This window comes from Hylobates moloch, unplaced genomic scaffold (assembly GCF_009828535.3).
Source record: "Hylobates moloch isolate HMO894 unplaced genomic scaffold, HMol_V3 SCAFFOLD_14, whole genome shotgun sequence".
NCBI lineage: Eukaryota > Metazoa > Chordata > Mammalia > Primates > Hylobatidae > Hylobates > Hylobates moloch.
The window spans coordinates 100974133-100996810 of NW_026652289.1; the positions used below are offsets into that span (position 1 = coordinate 100974133).

Below are 22678 nucleotides of genomic sequence, written 5' to 3' on the forward strand. Positions count from 1 at the left end.
GAACCCTGGGCTTTTCGTTTCTCCCAGGGGTCTTTTAAATTTTAATCCTACCTTCTAACTCCCAGCGTAGAGGAAAGGGGAGAATAAAGAAAAAGACGGCTGGGTGAGGTGGCTCACACCTGTAATCCCAGCATTTTGGGAAGCCGAGGAGGGCAGGTCACCTGAGGTCAGGAGTTTGAGACCTGCCTGGCCAACACGGCAAAACCCCATCTCTACCAAAAATACAAAAATTAGCTAGGTGTGATGGCGCACACTTTTAATCCCAACTACTTGGGAGGCTGAGGCGGGAGGATCACTTGAACCCGGGAGGTGGAGGCTGCAGTGAGCCGAGATCATGCCACTGCACCACTTCAGCCTGGGCAACAGAGTGACAAAGAAAAGAAAGAAAAAGACTAGCTCAACCTAATAGAAAGTAGAAAAGAATAAAGAATCAAAGTTAAAGAATAACTGGCTGAAGGATTACTTGAACCTGGGAGGCAGAGGTTGTAGTGAGCCAAGATCGCACCACTGCACTCCAGTCTGGTTGAGAAAGTGAGATCCTGACTCAAAAAAAAAAAAAAAAAGATAAATAGAAAGCACAACATGAAGCATGTATCAATAATCAAAATACATATAAATATTAACATATTGAATTTCCCTACAAAAAGATGGAGATTCTCAGGATTTTTAAAAATTCAGCCAAGAGACTACCTAGAACTTGATGACACAGAGAGATTATTATGTAAATAGATGGATAAAGTGTACTAGAAAAATATTTTTTAATTAAACATAACAATATTATCATCTTTTTTTAAACTTTAAGGCAAAATAAAAGTAAGGGATACAGAGGACCATTATATAATGATAAAAGGATAAAAAGATAAAAAGAAGAATTTACATTGAAGAAATAGTAAGTTGGAACTTCAGTGTGTGTCTATGTGTGTGTACACACAATACATTGTGAAAATTACAAAGAGAAAATGATAAATGTATAATCATAGCTGTAGAAGATGTAAAGAACACAGGTAATTCCTACACCCAAAATTATAGGAAACACATTCTTTTCATTATTTTTGTTGTTGTTACGGGCAGCCTCCTGAGCCAGAGGAGGCTCAGAGATTCCCAGGAAACACATTATTTCTAGCACACGTGAAACATTTACAAAAAACATAATATGTCAGAAAACAAACTTCAAACAAATACCAATGACCAAAATCACGTAAAACATTCTCTGACAGCAATGCAATAAAATCAAAAATCAATATAATAGTTACACTGCCCCATTATTTTAGAAACTTCTAAATAATTTTAAGGTATTGTGGAAGTCAGTGTGGCGATTCCTCAGGGATCTAGAACTAGAAATACCATTTGACCCAGCCATCCCATTACTGGGTATATACCCAAAGGACTATAAATCATGCTGCTATAAAGACACATGCACACGTATGTTTAGTGCAGCACTATTCACAATAGCAAAGAGTTGGAACCAACCCAAATGTCCAACAACAATAGACTGGATTAAGAAAATGTGGCACATATACACCATGGAATACTATGCAGCCATAAAAAATGATGAGTTCGTGTCCTTTGTAGGGACATGGATGAAACTGGAAAACATCATTCTCAGTAAACTATCGCAAGGACAAAAAACCAAACACCGCATGTTCTCACTCATAGGTGGGAATTGAACAATGAGAACTCATGGACACAGGAAGGGGAACATCACACTCCGGGGACTGTTGTGGGGTGGGGGGAGGGGGGAGGGATAGCATTAGGAGATATACCTAATGCTAAATGATGAGTTAATGGGTGCAGGAAATCAACATGGCACATGGATGCATATGTAACAAACCTGCACATTGTATACATGTACCCTAAAACCTAAAGTATAATTAAAAAAAAAAAAGAAAAATGAATAGAAAATACTAAATGTGTAACTCCACTCAGACAATGAAAACATGAGTACCAAAACATATGGCATGGAGTTTAAGCAGTATTTAGAAGGAAATTTAGAGCTTTAAATGCCTATAATGGAAGAGAAGGAAGCATATACCCCAAATGTCAAAATGTTTAAAAATTAGAGGAGAGAAAGTAGAAGGAAAAAAAGTCAAAAATAAGAGGAGAAATAGCCAAAAGGGGAAAAAAATCAATAAGGTTTCATATAGAATCAATAATGTTCATAAATCAATATGGATTCATATATTCACATTCTATATGAAGACAATATGATTCAATCAATTCAAAACCTAATTCTTTTAGAAGACTAATAAAATAGACAAAACCTGGCAAGATTGATTGAGATTATAAAAGAAAAAAGTGGGAAAAAAGGACTTGACTACAAATTTTTAAAAGTATAAGAGAATACAATGAACATCATTATATTAATATATTTGACAATTTAAATGAAATGGACAGTTTTCTAGACACATGTAAATCACTAAAAGTGACGTGAAAAAGAAATGGCAATCTATTTATTTATACCCATTAAAAGAACTGAATCTGTAGTTTAAAAAATCTATCCATTAAATATTATGCCAATCAAGTACTTACCCAAAGAGGTGAGTTTTACCAAATCTTCAAAGTTTATTTCCTGTATTGGTCAGACTTTTTCATTCAGTGAAGACAAAAATAGGAGAGCTCTCTTTACTTCTTTTACAAGTATATTTTTGATACCCAAACTGGAAAAAGACAATATGAGAAAAGAAAATAGTTGTTTTTTCTCACTTTTGGGCACATGTGCTCAAATATTTTAAAATATCATCTAACTGAATTCGGCAATGCATTAAGACATCATATTAGATAAGGCACAAAGCAGATATAATAAAATAATTATAGAATCTGGTTGACGGGCATAAGGGAGTGTTCACTGTACAGGCCAAATTTTTTGTATGTTTGAAGTTTTCCATATTAAAACCTTGCAAAAAGTAAGAAACAAAACCATTATGTATTTACCACCTGTAAAAACATATCATGACAGAATACCAAGAATGGTTGAATATTAAAAATCTATCAGTGTAATTCACCTCATTGATAAAGATGATAAATTTTATCAGGAAAATGAGGTTGTAGTCCGTTTCCAGTTTGCCAATAGCTTTTTTTCCCATAAATTGCTTTTTCATCAATTATATAATTATATAATTCAGCTTGGCTGTGAGTGGCAGAAAATTCCAAACTATATAGAATTTTATTTCTCTCCCAAGTAGAAGACTGATTAGGTGGCCCAGAGCCAAGTTACTTCTAATATTTTGATGTTTGGTAAGATCTCTATTCCTAAGATCACATCAAGTACAATATGATTGCTCGAATTCCAGTCATTACATCTGCATTCTAGATGGCAGGAAGGAGAAAAGGGAGGAGTGATTATGTTTCCACTTAAGGGGTACTACTGAAATTTGCATATATCACTTCTACTTACATCCCAATGGCAGGAACTGTGTTATATGCCCTCACCCACTTGAAGGTGACAGTGAAATGCAGGCAATTTTCTTGACAGTGATGTCTCCAAATAAAATAGAGATTATACAGAGGCAAAAAGGGAGAACCAATGTGAGAGGGAGGGATCAGCAATCTCTCCCAAGTATAAAGCTACCAAAAACCCACAGAAAACGTGATGCTTAGTGGTCAAACATTAGAAGCATTCTCTTTAGAGTCAGCAGTAACTCAAGAGTGTCTCTTATCACAGCTTCTCTTAACCCTTATATTAATATTAAAAGTCCTAGCCAGTGCCAATACTCTTTAAAAGAGTAGGAATTAGAAAGAAGGGGAAAAATTGTCCTTATTTATAAACTATCTGATAATTTACATTAAAAATGCAGGAGAATGTGTAGACAAACAATTCAAACAAGAAAATTCAGCATTCTGAATACATGTTCAGGGTATGGGGTGAGAGGACAAATATTGTGTGTGTGTGTGTGTGTGTGTGTGTGCTCTCCCATTTAGAATAGATATCTACGCAGAAATATCTGCAAGACCTATTTAGGCAAAATTATAAAACACGACATAAAAGATGCACTGGATAAATGATGAGACACTGAGGGATTGAAAGATAATTGTGTCAATCTGGCAGATCACCCTGTAAATTTATAATGAATCTATGAATCATTGTAATTCCAACCAGAATCCCGACAAGGCTTCATGGAATTTAACAATCTAACCCAAAAGTTGGTGTGGAAGATTAGAGACTCAACTAGCACAGAAATGTTTAAAAAAGAAAACTAAGGAGAGGTGATTTGCCCTACCAGGCTAATTATATAAGGTTATAATTTTTTTAAGCAGTGTGGCTTTGGGGACAGGAATATAAAAATAGGCTGAAAGGACCTGGCATGGTGGCTCACACCTGTAATCCCAGCACTTTGAGAGGCCAAGGCAGGAGGATCACTTGAGGTTAGAAGTTAGAGACCAGCCTGGCCAACATGGTAAAACCCTGTCTCTACTAAAAATACAAAAATTAGCTGGGTGTGGTGGTGCACGCCTGTGATTCCAGCTACTCTGGAGGCTGAGGTATGAGAATTGCTTGAACTAGGGAGGCAGAGCTTGCAGTGAGCCGAGATCATGCCACTGCACTCCAGCTTAGGTGACAAAGCGAGACTCTGTCTCAAAAATTAAAAAGTAAAAATAGGCCAAAAGAATGGAATAAAGGGTATAGATACTGACAAATACATACATGGAAAGTTGATACAGAACAGAAGTCTCTTACATATCAGCAGGGAGTGGCAAACACTAGCTAAGTGGTCCTAAGACAACTGGCTATGCACAGGGAAAACGAATTTACATCCCCATTTCATACCACAACAAAATACCTCCTACATGGACTAAAAACCTTAAATGTACGGTAGGGTGGCAGGGGGAATCTTAAAATTGCAAAGTAAATATAGGAGAATGTCTTCATTACATTTTCAGGTTTTAAAATAACAAAAGCATAAATGATAACAGTGATCATTTGAATACATTTAAATATTAAAATTCTAAGAAACAAAAGGCACCAGACACAGTGAAAATGCAAGCCATTGGAGAAGTTAATTATAGTATATATTACTGGATATTAGCATCAAGAATATTTTTAAATCTCTATAAATCAATAAGAAAAAAAGCAAGCAATACAGTAGAAAATTTATCAATGGTATCAACAGTTAATTGTTAGAAGGAAACTAAATAGCCAAAAAACATAAAAGATACTCAACTTCAGTAATAAATGCAAATTAAAACCCCAGTAAAGTACTATTTCACATCCATCAGACGGGCAAAATCTAGAAGTCTGAGAAGCCCAAGTGTTGGTAAGGATCTGGTAGCAAAAGAAAAAAAGAACTTGTAAATCTGGCTGGTGTGAATGTGTATTGTTGAAAATCACACTGGAGGACAAGGTTGCAATATCAAACAAAGTTGATGAGCACATGCTAACCTATGACCTAGCAATTCTGCCTGTGGGTACGTAGCCTAAAAAATTCTCATGCATATTCATTTCTCATAGGAGAAATGAAATACAATGTTTTTTGTAGCACCGTTTTTAACAGCAAAACATTGGAACCAACCTAAATGTTCAACAATGTAATTGTGGACGGGGCTCAGTGGCTCATACCTTTATCCCAGCACCTTGGGAGACCAACGTGGGCAGGCGGACCTCTTGGGCCCCGGAGTTCAAGACTGGCCTGGGCAACATGGTAAAACCACGCCTCCACAAAAAATACAAAAATTAGCCCGGGATGGTGGCTCACGCCACCAGAAGGCTGAGGTGGGAGGATCACCTGAGCCTGGGGAGGTTGAGGCTGCAGGGACCTGAGATCACAACACTGCACTGCAGCCTGGGTGACAGAGTGAGACCCTGTCTCAAAAAAAAAAAAAAAAAGAAAGAAAGAAAAAGAAAAAAAAAGAATGGTGGATCAACAAATGGTGCCAAAGTCACACAACGAAATACCAACTACGTATGTGCAAAATATATAAGAACCAGGCAGGAAGGATACATGCTCATTTCAGGATAGTGATTATCTTTGGGCAGAGAGCAATGGAATTGGGCAGTGGGTGCTATGGTTAAAATGTATCTGTAATGTTAAAACAAACAAGCAAAAAACTCTAAAGTCAGGCAAGATGTCAACATTGGTTAAATCTGTGAAAAACAATAAGCCTGGATCATACTGCAGACTAATAAGAAATGATTTCCAGAACCGCTTCAGAAGAGTGTGGGGAGTGGACTACCATGTGTGTAATGCTGAAGAAGAGGATGAGCTTGTTTGTGCAGATTTGCTAATGACACAAAATAAATTGGCAACAGTGATGGCCTCTGAGGGAGAGGGACACAGGAGACTGGGATGAGCAGAGGAAAAAGACCTTTACGTCCTTTTTCTATTATTTGGCTGTTTTATCACTTGCATATATTTTCTCAATAGTAAAAAAATTACAGCAAAAATATATTTTTAATAAAAATGATTCCTACCACAACAATGCACTTAAAGCCAAAATTACAATTTTGAGGAATATTTTGCATGAAGCATAAGTGTACTCTTATGCTTGCCACTTTCCCAAATGACTGATTTTTCTACAGCGTTCCTGATAATAAGTTCCTCATGATCAGTCACACAGAAGCACACACCCTGCCTGCTTTAACTGTGCATCTATCTATATGGGATGACAGACACTTTCCCTAATAAATCACATGGGAGTTATTCCTACAATTTCCTCACACAGTAAGACAAATCAATGCAATGCAGAGTTCTGTTACAAACACTAACAGCTTTGGAGCACGTCAGAAAGTGGGGGGGTATACAATGAATCCATGTTTCTAGACTCTCCTACCAGAGACAGCTTGAGGCAATCTGACAGCAAAGGCAGCATCTGAAGTCCTAAACTCAGACGTTTTATCTCCGTGAGCTAATTTACAACCAAGACAGCCACAATACTGTCAGATCTAGAACTCAACTACTTTAAACAGCGACCTTTTGTCTTATATTTTGCATTGATTTTTTTGAAGTGTTATGTTGTTTGAAAGCTAATTACCTTCCTAGAGCATTAATTTCAAACCGTTTCAAACCTAGGACCGCTTTAGGGAACAAAACAACTTGATTCTCACTGCTGTCTTGTTATCCCAAGCTGGACTCCAAGGGCCCCAGGCCCCACTTGGTGTAAGGTATAGAATTCTGCTTTATACCAGTTTACAGGTATCAAGGAGGCAGGAGAGAGACTCAGGGTAGTGAGGGGAAGGAAGATCAGAGTCATCTCTTTTTCATGTCTTTCATTTCACAACTTCTTCCTTCCCATGCCTGCTGGTGCGCTCCCTCGCCTTGTTCCAGAGCCAAAAGACAGGTCAACTTCACTGCTTTTTATCCAAGTTGGCAGAGGTTGTGGCAGCGGGGTGGTAACTCTGCCCGATGTTCCCAAGCTGCAGCTGGGACATGTCCAACAGCAAAGTCACTCAGTAAACAGTTCTCTGTTTCTCTTTTCCTCGAGTTGGCTGGAATATCTCTAAGCCCTAGTACCACCCACTCTTTAATTCAAGACAAGCCCACAGACCAGAAACTTCACAGATCACTCTGTCTTAAAACAGTCTTTTGCTGGGTACAAAATGCCATGTATAAAATTATTGATATGCGACAATTATTTCCATTCCAATCCCGGTAGATTATCATTTTTGACGGTTTAGTTTTTCTATTTTTATTACTATCCCTTGTACATCATTCAGTTCAATATTCAAAAACCTCCTTAGATGTTTATTTTGTGCCTAGCTTTGTGGTGACATGGGGGAGATAAGCAAATACTACACTTAAGTTACTTATTTTAAGATGTTTACAAATTAACTGGAGAGAGAAAAGCCAATATGAAGCAAGTGGTAACTCAAGACAAAGTGTCTTTAAACCCTAAAAGTTGGGGGAAATAGCAAAGACATGGAGAGATCAGGAAAACTTTAAGAAAGATGTTGGCTGGGGCTGGGATTTGAAGGAGGAGTGGAGGTTGAGGAGGGCTTTCCAGGTCTCACAAGATGGTTAAGCTTCAGAGGCTGATCTCAGCAGAACATACTGTGGGACTGTCAGAGACCAGTGTAATAAAGCAACTCTGACACCAGAAAACTGGTAAACAAGCAAGCAAATAAAACCAGGAACAGGTCAGGTGAGGTAGCTCACACCTGTAATCCAAGCACTTTGGGAGGCTGAGGCAGGCGGATCACGAGGTCAGGATTTCAAGACCAGACTGGCCAATATGGTGAAACCCCATCTCTACTAAAAAATACACAAATTAGCCAGGCGTGGTGGCATGTGCCTGTAGTCCCAAATACTCAGGAGGCTGAGACAGGAGAATCACTTGAACCCGGGAGGCAGAGGTTGCAGTGAGCCAAGATCGCGCCACTGCACTCCAGCCTGGGCGACAGAGCAAGACTCCATCTCAAAAAAAAAGAAAAAGAAAAACAAGGGTAGATTAATAAGTTGGCTAAGAATTCATTATCCTTCCATATGTTGAGTACCAGAGATCAAAGGGAACTCATGAATCATGTCATGCACCTTCATGCCTTCATTTCACAGATGAGAACACTGAGGATAAGCGACTCAAAACAATTTCACCATAGCAGGTCACAAATTAGTGCCAGAGTGGAAATTCAACTCCAGGGCTTCTGATGCCCATGCATCACACTCCACTTCAAAACCCCATACTGTTATGCTTCAGTGACGGAAGACCCTTTGGGACAATGACATACTAATAGTAACAAAATGATAAATTCCAAAGTGGAGGTATTATAGAAGGGATAAGGCTTATTTTGTGTACAGATATTTCTAAGTTTTTCTTTTCTTGAATTGCAGTAGGTATTACATCAGGTTTCACCTCCTCTGGTTTTGATGAAGTCTTCCATGGCCCTGCCTAGCCTTTCTGACCTTGTTTCCCAACACTCCCTATTCTACAGGCTCCACTCAAGCCAGATGTGTCCATTCATAGTCCCCAGCTTTTGCTAGGCTCATGCCCATCTCTGGGGTGTTGCTCTTGTTTTCCCCTTTTCAACATTGATATAAAACCCAAGGCTCAGTAAGGACCTTCGGCTACCTCAAGTCTTCTCTGGACTCCTATTTAATTTAACTCATTTTAATAAAATTTTATGGAGGACCTGCTGTGTGTCAGGCACTCTACAAGGCATTCAGAACTCCCAAATAAGTCAGGCATGGGTGCCACCCTCAAGGTACAGAGGCTAGAAGGGGAATGCAAACATGAAAAAATATCATTACCACCCAGAATCATAAAAATAGGTACAGGAAATACAGAGACATTCTGGTCTAGTAGATGGAAAGGGAGAAGACCTCATGGAGAGAGTGAGGTCTGAGATCAGTTAGTAGATGAGTGGAACTTCATTAGGGACTAAGTTGGGGGAAAGGGAAGGAAAGGGTTATTCCAGGAAGAAAAGACTGGATGTGGAAACGCACAGCATTTATCAACTTTGGTTTGGGTACCAGGTTCTGTACCAAACTAGGTTTGAGTTTGGTACTAGGATTTGGTTTGCCTTCAAAATAGTAGGTACCTAGAAGAGCTGGTGGGGAAAAGATAAGAGAGGTGGTCAGGACTGAACTGCAGCCTGTAGATGATAAACAGCCAAAGACATCTGAAGAGGGACAATTTAAATCGAATGTTTGGGTGGTTTGTTCACAGGAGTATGGGCCCCACTTTATATTCAAGAAATCAATGAAGCTATAGAAAGGACAGTTCTGGAGACAGATCCCAAAGAATGGGTAAAATTTCAACAGACTGAAATGGAGGGGAAGTCATTACATTATTAGTGGAGACAGCAAAGCAACTGCTTATTTGTTACCTGATTGTTCTGGGTACATTAATTTCTTCTCCTGAGACATATTACCTAAATTCTTCAAGGACAGGAATCATTTTTCCAACTTGTTTTTAATAGTTCCAAGCAGCTAACACAGTTCTGGATACACAGTGGGTGTTTAGTCAGTTCCTAATAACTGCTTGGGGTGTGGCCAAAAAAAGGAAGAAAGAAAGAAGAAAACCCCTCATAATATTTGTTCATGACAGAAGCTCATTTTTATTCTTAAATCTGTTGCTAAGAATAAAAATGTATGTTTTTATAAATCCAAAATTTCATATTTGAAACAAAGACGGTGTATATAATTGGAAGCTTATGATTGTCTAATAAAGGACAGAAGATTCCAATTAAAGCCAAAATTTTATCTCTAAGCAGGCTTTCTCACTGTGTGGGCATCCCAACTGCTAAATTTGTTTAATAGATCAAATTAAATGGATGACTGCTTTTGAAGGGCATCTTAGGGACTTGGGACTTAGCTTTGCTTTGGTGCTAGTTTACCTAAGCTCACTACTGAGGGGATTATTTGGTCTTATTACCAGAAAGTCAGATCACTTTTAAATATTAGAGAGAGTGATAATATGATATAAATACTTCATACGTGTGTGTGTGCAAGTGTGTGCATGTGTGTATTTTTGCTTAATGAGAAACAAAGGGCACTGGGTTTCACCAATTCTCTTTCCCTCCTCTACCTCTGATCAGACTCTGAAAAATACCCTGCCTCTTCAAAAACAAATGTTTTAAGTGCAAAGGGTAAATTTTGTTCTGTAAAGATAAACGTCCTTTTCATGCATTCCGCAGTGCTCATATTGTATTACATATGTTATTTGTAACTCATAAGTAGTGAGATGCTGTCATGCAGGAATGATATTCTAAAGAGTTAACAATGGTACAGCATAGACACCAGCCATTCAGAATGGACTCCTGAACAATCTGGAAGGATGCCAGCTGGATCACTGGACCTGCACATCCCAGCTACATCTCAGCTCTGGTGTAGTAGACTGTTAAACCTACTTTTATCTGTCTCTACTTCCCTTCCAGTAACAGCCACACATTTTCCTTTGGAGAACTGCACTCCCTGAAAGGAAATGGTCAGCATGGGACTCTACTTTCCCTAGGCCACAAGTCCAGGGCATGCAATCCAGATTTAGCAAATAAAGACATAGTTTAGGCCAAGCAGAGTCCTCCCCCGGACTTTTCCTCTGGAGTTAATTGGGAAGATTTTCTCTACTTTGGAGATTACTTTGAAGGATGTGAGCCTGAGGCATTTGGAGGCCAGCCATCTTGCCTTTGTAGAGGATAAATCCTAGCTGAAGACTGAAGTCAAGAAGAAATAAGTGAACCTGAGAAAGAAAGAGAGAAACAAAGTCCTGGCAACATGGTTTGAGTCTTTGAAACAGCTGTGCCTACAGCCAGACGCAATCTCCCGAACTTCCCAGTTACTCAAATACATTTTTTTCTTCTTTTTCTTTTTTGTTTTTGCTTAGCATTCAGATTAGAACTGAGTAATAATTATGCCCACATTATATAGTTCTATGTAATTTCCATTACACAATGCTGATGAAATCTTGGACTTAATTGAAAACTCTGTTCTTTATTAGATTGTCCTAAGGCTCCAAACCAATACATCATGCACCTAGAAACCATCATGGATCCTTAATCAGGAGAATAACAAATAAAGAAAAGTTTGCCTGGCAAGAGATATGTGGAAATAATCAAAACAACATATGCTCATAGATGTATTCAGGAATATATATATATATGTATATATCCTTAATTTTGAAAGATGCCAGATGCCATTTCTTTCCATGTTAGTATAACTGAAAAGAACTGTTATTGCCCATACCTTAAAAATGTTTGGAGATTATTCTATACTCTTCACTTAATTATTTGCAACACTGGATCATAGATTTACCTCATTCATTTATCCTATAAGCATATTTTAGGAAGTTGTTATATGCACTTTGCTGTTACAGGCTCTAGGGAAAAAAGATGAATTAGGAAATTCCACTTGTCCTCTAGCAGCTCAGATTCTAGTGGGAAGCAGAAGTGTAAGTTGATAAATGGTGTGAAAGTTGGCAAGGCGAGCACTTTGCCTGCTACTGGAGGCTTCTTCCTCCTCCATAGAGGCACAGCCAAGAGCTGGACACAATGCAGTCTAGCGGGTTCACATGGCTCCATAAAAGTCGCTTTCCCAGTGTTCCAGGCTAAGCTGTTCAGCAAATCACACGGTCCTGGACTTTCTGACATTTCGGGCATTGAGATGCTTTGCTATTGCTTTGATCTTTTTAAAGCAAAAAACTTTTTCAATGGAAAAATAAAGAGTTAGTTTCCCCATCATTGATCAATGTAGTCTTAACTTTCTTTGCAAGGCCAGATATGATCTCCAGGAAGTTACTTTGGTTGATTAATACTTCAAATTATAAATTAAATTTAAATTCTAAAAAGTGTAATTATGAAAAAAATGCTTGAGAGCACAGAGAAAGGAACCATTAAATTTACATTTTCAGTCACCGTCAAGCCTCTATTTATTCAGAGCCATTCTTTCCTTTAAAAGGCACTGGAGCTAGGTCTTTAGGGTGGATTCTGTTACAAGAAATTCCTTGAAGCTGTCTGATTTTCCTCAGTTCCTCACTGGAATTTCATAACGATTTAACCCACAGCTGAATTCACTTAGAAATTCTCAGGAGCTAGAAGCCAAAAAGACACAGACAATAATTTCTTTCACTATTTTTCTTATTTTAGTTCGTGGATCTGTGAGTGTTGTTTCGTGTTGTTTGGTTTTGGTGTATGATTGCTACATTTCACAAGTGAGGAGAAAAAATAAGTCTTCCATTTCTTTTCCTTTCCTATTCTAACTGGCTTTTAAATTATCCACATGGGCTTTCAGATTAGATGTTGCCCAAAATGGCTTGTTTTTTTGCTCTGGAAGTAACTCTTACAAGAGGAAAATAAAGCATTTATTTTGTTAGGTTATTTATTGAAAAGGATTTAGTGCCTGAGTTACAACTTAAATGATTTGCAGACTAGAGACCACCTCAGAAATTACCCATTCCAAATTCTTTATTCTACAAATATTCAGACAAGATAAATGAATTGCCCAATTTGCAGAGCTAGTCAGTGACACCGCCAAGACTAGAACTCTGATCTCCGCAAGGCATTCGGTATTGCTAAGTTCCCTGACCATTTCCTATAATAACTATTACAATTCTTCACCACTGCTTTCATGAACCTCGTAATACTGCCTCCCTATCACTCTGGCCCCTACTTCACAGAAAATTGGAAGACACCAAGCATGAACTCCAGTTTCCACTTTTAAACTTTCTTATATCTCATCTCAAAAGAAGAATATCAGAATATTATTACCCTTCAGGGTAATCCTGCCATTTGTCATCTGTGTCACACTAAGTCCCTTTTTTTTTTGAGACATGGTCTTGTTCTGTCACCCAGGCTGAATCGCAGTGATGTGAACCTGGCTCACTGCAGCCTCAACTTCCTGGGCTCAAACGATTCTCTTGCCTCAGCCTCCTTTGCAGCTGAGACCACAAGTGTGCGCCACTACACCTGGCTAATTTTTTTATTTTTTGTAGAGACAGGTTCTCATTTTGTTGCCTAGGCTGGTCTTGAACACCTGGGCTCGGCCTCCCAAAGTGCTGGGATTATAGGTGTAAGCCACCGTGACTGGCTGGAGTCCCACCTCTTCTAAAACCTTATTCTGTTAATGTTAAACCGCATTCTTTCACCTATATGGGGATTTTCTCTGCATCAGCCTGTTCTGTTCAACACATAAACATGCTCAAACACTCGCGTTCATAGTGACATTGTGCCCCATTCTGGAAGCATTCTTTGTTTTCTTTTCATCATAGCCAAACTTAGGAAAGTTTCCACAGTCACACCTCCCATTCATTTCTTTAACTTCAAAAATTTGACTTTTGACACTACTATTCAACTAAAAATGTTTGGGCAAAGGCCATCTCTGTGCCTTTCAAGGATGTTTTTCAATTTTCTCCTTTTGAGAACCTTCTTCTCTTCTAGATTTCTTATTCTCCTCTTACCATTGGGTTTACTTTCAAGTTTTTCTCTCTCCCTTCATTCATTCCTTAATTTCTGATACTTTCCAGGGTTCCATTCTTAGTACCTTTTTCTTCTTATTCTATATTGCAAATGACAAGTCCCATTGAAATCCATGCCTCAGTCCTTGCACAAAAACTTGTGTAATGTACAAATATCATTTAAAGGAAAATATCTCTCAGGTTTTCAATATTGACAACAATTTTTAAATTATAATATTATTTACTTGCTTGAATATAAAACTAAATGTAAATTCCTTGTGTTCACAGGGTTTTGTTTTAGTTTTTGGTTTTGGTTTTGGGTTTCTTTTTGAGACATAGCCTCGCTCTGTCACTCGGGCTGAAGTGCAGTGGCATGACGTCGTCTCACTGCAACCTCCACCTCCCAGGTTCAAGCGATTCTCCTGCCTCAGCCTACTGAGCAGCTGGGATTACAGGCACCCACCACCACACCCAGCTAATTTTTGTATTTTTACTAGAGATGGGGATTTGCCATGTTGTCCAGGCTGGTCTCGAACTCCTGACCACAAGTGATCCACTGCCACGGCCTCCCAAAGTGCTGGGATTACAGGCATGAGCCACCATGGCCAGCCATGTTCATAGTTCTTATACAGTGATACAACTAAAAACTTTTTTAAGTGAATGCAAATAAAACTAAAATTCCAAAATACTCATAAAATGAACATTAATTTGTGTGTTTATATTGTTTTCTTGAAACTGAACTGTCAACTTACAATGTGAATATAGGACTGGCTGCTAATAACATAGTTCCTGTTTAATTAAAATAGAGCTGTGTGCCATGTGATGATTCAGCTCTCCCACCACTTTTCTCTGTTCAAACTACTGTGAAACCTTCATTCCCATGGGCAAGCACACAGTGACACCATTGTGTCTGCACTTGACCTGTTTGCATCATTCACATATTAAGCCTAGCTTTGTGATATTTGGCACCAGCAAGATTACGAACATAAATATCAATTCAGACACCGAAGTAAGTTGGCAATATTCATTCATGAGGTGGTCATCCAGATAATTCAGATTATTGCTGAAATGAAAGCATGAATGTAAGCATGAATGTAAAAATCAACCTAGTGAACACAGACCACTGAAAATATAATCAAGGAATCTCAGGGATCTGAGGGAGGATCCCAACTTTGTGAATCCCAGATCTGTATCTATAGCCCGAAACCCTCTCCTGAGCTTCTGCCCTGTATTTCCAACTGCCTACTAAAAATTTCTCCACCTACACGTCACCTCAGAGGCAACATGTCCAAACTGAGCTTGTTATCGTTCCCCACGCGCACACCCACCTTAACCTGTATTCCCAATCCTAGTCAATGACATCATCATCTACCCAGTTACCGAAGCCAAAACCTTAAGTCTCATACTAGATTCCTTCCTCTGCCTCACCTCCTACACCCAAATCTTGTTGATCCTACTTCCTAAACATCTTTCACATCAATAGTCATTTTTCCTTTGACCCAGAAATCCTACTCAGAAATTATCTCAAGGAAATAATTTAAATATTAATGAAGCAACAAACATAAAAGCAAAGTTGTTCACTCCACTATTGTACTTAATAAGGAAAAACTGAAACAACATGACCACTTAAGAGTAGGAGAAAGATTAAACTAAATAAGACAAAGGTTATCCTTATCCAGCAGCAGTATAAAATTATGGTTCTTCGCAGACTAGCTCGCGGAAAAAAAAAAAACGTTTAAATAAATTTTATCGTATCTATTTAAAGTATACAACATGAAGTTGTGGGATATATATAGATAGTGATATGGTTACTATAGTGAAGCAAATAAACATATCCATCATCTCACATAGCAACCCATTAATTTTGTTGTTGCTGTTTTTGAGCAGCTGAAAACTACCCACTTAGCAGGAATCCCAAATCCAGTACAATTTTATTAACTATAGTCCTCATGTTGTGCATTAGATCTTTAGGCTTGTTCATCCTACACATCTGCTACTTTGAACCCCTGACCTATATCTCCCCATTTCTTCCCCACCTTCCTCTTCCCCCACTCTGGTTATCACTGAGCATTCAGAATGACAGACAAGAGACAGAACCTGGGCCCAAGGGAGGCAGGCTATCATATTGGACTTTGCATAAAGTAAGGTATCCCAAAAAAGCAATATTCTCAGTGAGTGAACTAGAAAACAATCTACTCACAGAGGAAAATGGTAAGGCAAACTGCCTGTCTCAGTCTTGGCCATAAATAAAGGCCAGAAATAAGTTATTCTTGATAATTCAAAACAATAACCATGCTCTCAAGTGGATTTAGTGACAGAATATACAGAATCTGAATGTCCCCCCACAATACAAGAAACAATTTGTATTTAAATAAGTCTTAGGTTGGTAGTGTCCCCAGGCATTTAGTAGAAACCGAAGCAAATTTCTCTCAAGAAATTCAATTTCAACTTGGACTTTCAAAAAACCCCGCTAACAAAATCTCAAGGAACATAAATCCATAATAAAAGATAGTGAGACATGAAGAAATAAGTTATCAGGGACAAATCTCAGCCTTTAAAAACATGCATTATCAGACTCACAAAAGCTTCAGATATAAAAGTTGATATAGAATATAAAATAAACATTTCTAATACATTTTTAAATAAAAGAAAATATAGCCAAATAATTAGTCGATAAAAAATGAGTAGAGTAGTAAAACCAACAAGAATTTTAAGAAACGTAAAACATATTTACTGAAAAAAATTTAAACTACGGTTTTGGGATTAAACAGCAGATTAGACAGAGGTGAAGAAATAACTAGTAAACTGAAAGACAAATCTGAAGAAATTGCATAGAGTACAACACAGAAAGTCAGAGAGATAAAATATATGTAATAACGATAAACAGAATGGATAGAGTGTGAAGCTCTAACAAATATATACTTGCAATACTGAAAGAGAATGAATGAAAAAATGAGGGAGAGCTACTAATATTTCCAACATAATTAAAGACATAAATTTTTAGATTCAAAAAGCCCAATATACTGCAAGTACAATAAATAAAACAGAGATCTAGACCAAGAGCATCACTGAAAAACTATGACATACCAAAGACAAAACAAGATTTTAAAGCTGCCAGAGCAAAGAGAAGGAAGGTAGATGTGAAGTTTGCTAGCTTCTCAATTGCAACAAATAGAAACCTAGAATATTAAAAATGTCACCTTAGAATTACATACCCAGTGAAAATATCTTTGAAGAATAATGATAAAATAAATACACTTTCCAATAAAGAACACCATGGAAGATGTATTACCGATAGACCCTTACTAGAGGAATTTATAAGCATGTACTTTAGAAAAAAGAAAAATGATCCTATAAGAAGAGTTTGTAATGCAAAAGAAAGTTGATGAAGAAAATTTTAAACAGGTTAAGATCTCTAAACAGGCATGACTGTATACGATCATATTTATTAATAACATATAATTTGTTTGCTTAATAAAATATAGAATTAAAGAATTGAGTAAAATTGCTTATAATCTAAGAGGAAGGTTATCAGAGTTAAAATGTCCTAAAAATCTCTTAAGCAAATTATGTCTATTGAAATATTTTGAGTAGTCACTAAAAGAATAGAAATAGAATAAATAACTTCTAAAGTAAGAGCAGAAAAAGTAAAATGAGGTGGGAAAACTTAATCAAGTTAAAAGAATGGGGGATATGAGAAAAAAGAAACAAGGAAACAGCAGGACATTTTTAAAGCTGCAAAGAAGATTATATCAATCATAGTCCCAAAAGAAACACATGACACACTTGAAGTGTTTACATGAAAAGAGTTTATGAAGGAAACATTTAATGAGGCGAGGGCAGGTTTAAGGGAACCAGTAAGGGAGAGTGAAAAATACTGAGATGAGCAAGAGTGGGAAACCAATACTAACTCAAAGCCTGGTAGAGAAAGGGATGAGGACTCTGTTACTGGAGCTCAGTAAGAGTTGGATCCAAAAAAGAGGCACCTCCCAACAGAAGCTAAAGTCATAACAGACTGCAGCCACTGACAGACGGTAGCCAGGTAGGGAGGAAAACCATCCCAAACCTATGGGTTTGTCCTATTTATGAACTTAACCCAAAACCAGATTGCAAGGGAACCCAGATGATGCTGTAGAGGTCATCCTCATAGGCCACAGAGCAGTGCAGAGGAGGGCATTAGTGAATTACAGGGAGTAGTGGGGGACACAAGGGGTTCAAATAGGACATAATCAGCACAAGGAAAACAGAGATAAATTCAAATATATCAATAATAACAAGTGTCCAAATGGACTAAACTCTAAGTTACAATCAAAGATTGTCAAATTGAGATTTTATTTTATTTTATTTTTATTTTATTTTATTGAGATGGGGTCTTGCTCTGTCACCCAGGCTGGAATGCAGTGGCACCATCTCGGCTCACTGCAAGCTCCACCTCCCGGGTTCAAGCAATTCTCCTGCCTCAGCCTCCCGAATAGCTGGGATTACAGGCGTCTACCACCATGCCTGGCTAATTGTTTTGTTTTGTTTTGTTTTTTTTAAGTAGAGATGGGGTTTCGCCATGTTGGCCAGGCTGGTCTTGAACTGCTGACCTCAGGTAATCCACCCACCTGGGCCTCCCAAAGTGCTGGGATTACAGGCGTGAGCCACCGCCCCAGCCCAAACTGAGTTTTTTTTTTTTTAAAAAAAAAACAAACATATGCTGCCTTAAAGAGATTTATTTCAACTATAAAGACAAAGAAAGATTAAAAGTGGGGGAAAAAAAGAAAAAAAAATGTATCAGGGAAATAAAATCCAAGAGAAAGTGGGTATACCATATACGATAGTATTAAGACAAATATTTAAGAAAAAAATTATTAGAAATAAAATGAATCCCTAGACATTGATAAAAAGCTATAGTATACTGGTAAATATTTAACAGGCTCTCAGGGGAAGGGGAAGACTTATTTCTAGTGTTTTTCAGTTTCTGTGGTGAAAATATCCTTACCTTGGCCAATTTCAAGCCACCAGTGTGAAGTTAACTGACTCACAAAATTCTAAAAATTTAACATCAGCTCTTATGGATTGCAGCTCTTATGAGTAAAAGTTAGTTTCAGCATCTTCACTAAACAAAAGGTTCAATTCACTGGGAAAATAAAGCAATTAAAAACACATTTGCCACCATGCTTTATGGGATACTTGATTGGAATAGGAATGGAGGGAAAAGCTATATTGGGACAACTGAGGAAAATTAATAATAGAATGTATATTAGATAGTAATATTGTATCAATGTTAAATGTATTTGATGAGAGTATACCTATACACTCGTATTTTCCTAAGATATACTGTTTATGTTTGGGGGAAGGAAGTGCTATGATATTTGAAATTTACTTTCAAATGGCTCATTAAAAAGGATATATGGTGACACTGGTTAAAACCGTGCAAGAGAGAGTGTCTTCCTCTCTCTCTCTCTCCCTGGCCCTTTCCCCCTCTCCCCCACTCTCTTCTTCCACAGAAACACTGATAAATTGAGCAAAATTATAGGAATCAACTTTATCAAAACTCTGGAAAACCGTCACAGGTTTACAGCAAAAAACTGAACACTAAATCAAGAAACAGACATTAAAAATGCCAGAAAGTTTTGCTGAATTTTCACTTGCCTTTCTTCCACCTTTCTCCCAGACTCAGTGACGGTCTTGAAGACAGCAGCTAGTGTTGGACCCTGCACTCTGGCTCCAGAGATAAAAGAGTAGATCGTATTCACAAAGAATCGTGTTTGTCTTTTTTAACCTGTCTGAAGGCTACCTGAAGGACTGACACAAGGAGCTTGCCTTTGTTTCACCTAACTCAGACTTCCTCATGGGAGAAAAGTGGCTATGCAGAGAGTATTCCTTGCAAACATCATAAGACCAATAAACAACATGCTACACCTGGGACAAAAAAATTACAATTGAGGCAAACTATAGATATGCTGAAAGCCTGGAAGGAAAAGACAGGGAGACAGTTTCTTTGGAAAATTAGGCATTCAAAAGTGTCCACATACATTGGGGAATTAGAAAGCCATGTGCATACCCAAGGTAGAACACATGCTGGAAAAGACCTGAGAAGATCTATGTGGAAGATCAGCTTCCACTTCTGGCTGATCTCTAGGTTCAATGCAAGCAGGAAATTAAGGCTACAGCAGAGCTATAAACAGCCTGCCTAAACATTGAAGGAGCGCTCCAATACAGAGCCGACTAAGCGATATCTTTTCTTCCTTTTTTCCCTTTCCTCTCTCTCTCTCTCTCTCTCTCTCTCCCTGGCCCTTTTCCTCCTCTCCCCCCTTGTCTGTCTCTTTTATGTCAACCAAGAATCCAGAAACACAAAACTGTCCCTCAAAAAGGAGAGAGAAATTAAGATATTTCCAGATAAACAAAAGCTAAGATAGTTTGTTCCTAGTGAACCTGCTCTACAAAAATATACTAAATGAGATTCCTTTAGGCTGAAACGAAGACAAAAATTGGAAACCATATGAAGAAGCCACATAAAGAACTCCAGTAAAGGTAACTATATAAATAAATATAAAACTCAGTGTTATTGTATTTTTAGTTTATAACTCCTTTTTTATTTCCCACATGATTTAGGAGATAAATACATAAAAATTCTTGTATCCTTGCTTCTCCTGTGCTTAGTGCTTAAATAACAAAAAAGTAAGAAAAAAATCTTACATATTTTTGTTAATGGACACACAACATATAAAGATATAATTTGTGACAATCACAACATAAAGTATGGGCAGCGCTGTATAGAGCAGAGATTTTTGTATGCTATCAAAGCTAAATTTGGATCAATTTAAACTAGGTTGTTATAAATTTATGATGTTGATTGTAAACTCTGTGGTAACCACTTAAAATTTTTTTAACTTTTATTTTTATTTTTATTTATTTTTTGAGATGGAGTCTCACTCTGTCGCCCAGGCTGGAGTGCAGTGGCGTGATCTCGGCTCACTGCAAGCTCCACCTCCTGGGTTCACGCCATTCTCCCGCCTCAGCCTCCCGAGTAGCTGGGACTACAGGCACCCGCCACCACGCCCGGCTAATTTTTTTTTTTAATTTTTAGTAGAGACGGGGTTTCACTGTGTTAGCCAGGATACAAAATTTTTTTAACATACTGATAAGAAAATTAGAGGAGTTTGAGGCTGCAGTAAGCCATGATCATGCCACTGCACTGCAGGCTGGGCAACAGAGCAAGAACCCGTCTCTAAAAAAAATGGTACACTACAAAAAAAAAATCAATGGAATACAAAAGAAGGCAGTAATGGAGGAAATGAGGAACAAAAATCGTATAAGACATACAGAAGGAGTGCCTGGAGAGCAGCAACAGCCCAGCTGCCGCCACCGTGTCCCTGCAGGCTGATTTTGACATGGTCACAGAAGATGTGAGGAAGCTGAAAACAAGACCAGACGATGAAGAACTGAAAGAACTGTATGGGCTTTACAAACAAGTGTAATTGGAAACATTAATATTGAGTGTTCAGAAATGCTAGAATTAAAAGGCAAGGCCAAATGCGAGGCACAGAACCTCCAAAAAGGATGTCAGAGGAAGATATGATGAGTGCCTTTATTTATAAAGCCGAAGAGCTGATAGAAAAATATGGAATTTAGAATAAAACATATGATAAATTTTCCTTTTTGAAGCCTTCATAATGGTATCATGACCAAACATTTAGAGTTAACACTGTTAACTCTAGGTATCATGTATATTTTTGCTATTATTATGAACTAAAATACTTAATTAGTAGTATGCTAAAACTGCATAGTTAACTAAATTGTACTTGCTTAAACCAGGTGTCTTTAAAATTTCTTTTAGAAAACTATTTTTTTTTTATTTTCATAGATTTAGGGGGTACAAGTGCAGTTTTGTTGCATGAACGTATCATGCAGTGGTGAACTCTGGGCTTTCAGTGTCCCCATCACCCAGATAGTCTACAATTGTGCCCAAAAGGTAGTTTCTCACTCCTCAACCCCCTCGAACCCTCCCACTTTTCCAAGTCTCCAGTGTCTATTGTTCCACATTCCATGTCCATGTGTACACATTGTTTGGCTCCCACTTATAGGTGAGAACATGTGGTATTTGACTTCCCATTTCAGAGTTATTTCACTGAAGATAACGGCCTCCAGTTCCAACCATGTTGCTGCAAAAAACATGATTTCATTCTTTTTCTTAATGGCTGAGTAGTATTCCATGGTATACATATACCATATTTTCTTTGTCCAATTACACCAAATTTCAGGTGTAATACAATACTCAAAAATCAGTTGTGTTGCTATACACAAGCAGTAAACAATCTGAAAAAGAAATTAAGAATACAATTCCACTATAATAACATCCAAAAGACAAAAATAACTCATAATAAATTTAATCAAGGAAGTGAAAGACATCTACACTGAAACATTGCTGAAAGAAATTAAAGAGGAGCTAAATAAATAGAAACACACCTTGTGTTGGTGGATTGGAAAACTAAAGATGGCAATACTATCCAAATCTACAGAGATAACATAATTCCTGTCCAAATTCCAATGGCCCTTTCACAAAAATGTAAAAGCCAATCCTCGAATTCATATAGCTACAAGGGGCCAAAACAAACTTGAAAAAGAATAACAGGCCGGGCGTGGTGGCTCAGGCCTGTAATCCAAGCACTTTGGGAGGCCAAGGCAAGTGGATCGCTTGAGGTTAGGGGTTTGAGACTAGCCTGGCCAACATGGTGAAAACCCGTCCCTACTAAAATACAAAAATTAGCCAGCCTGGTGGCAGGCACCTATAATCCCAGCTACTGGGGAGGCTGAAGCAGGAGAATCACTTGAACCCAGGAGGTGGAGGTTGCAGTGAGCCGAGATCGTGCCACTG

At 37.9% G+C, this 22678-nt stretch overlaps 1 protein-coding gene and 1 pseudogene across 1 annotated transcript in view; one reads left to right on the forward strand and one right to left on the reverse strand.

The window, feature by feature from the left end:
• Window positions 1-22678, reverse strand: part of MNS1 (meiosis specific nuclear structural 1) — a 433362-nt gene that overhangs the window by 376596 nt on the left and 34088 nt on the right. The window lies entirely within an intron of this gene.
• LOC116481611 (acyl-CoA-binding domain-containing protein 7-like) lies at window positions 6061-21435 on the forward strand (annotated as a pseudogene).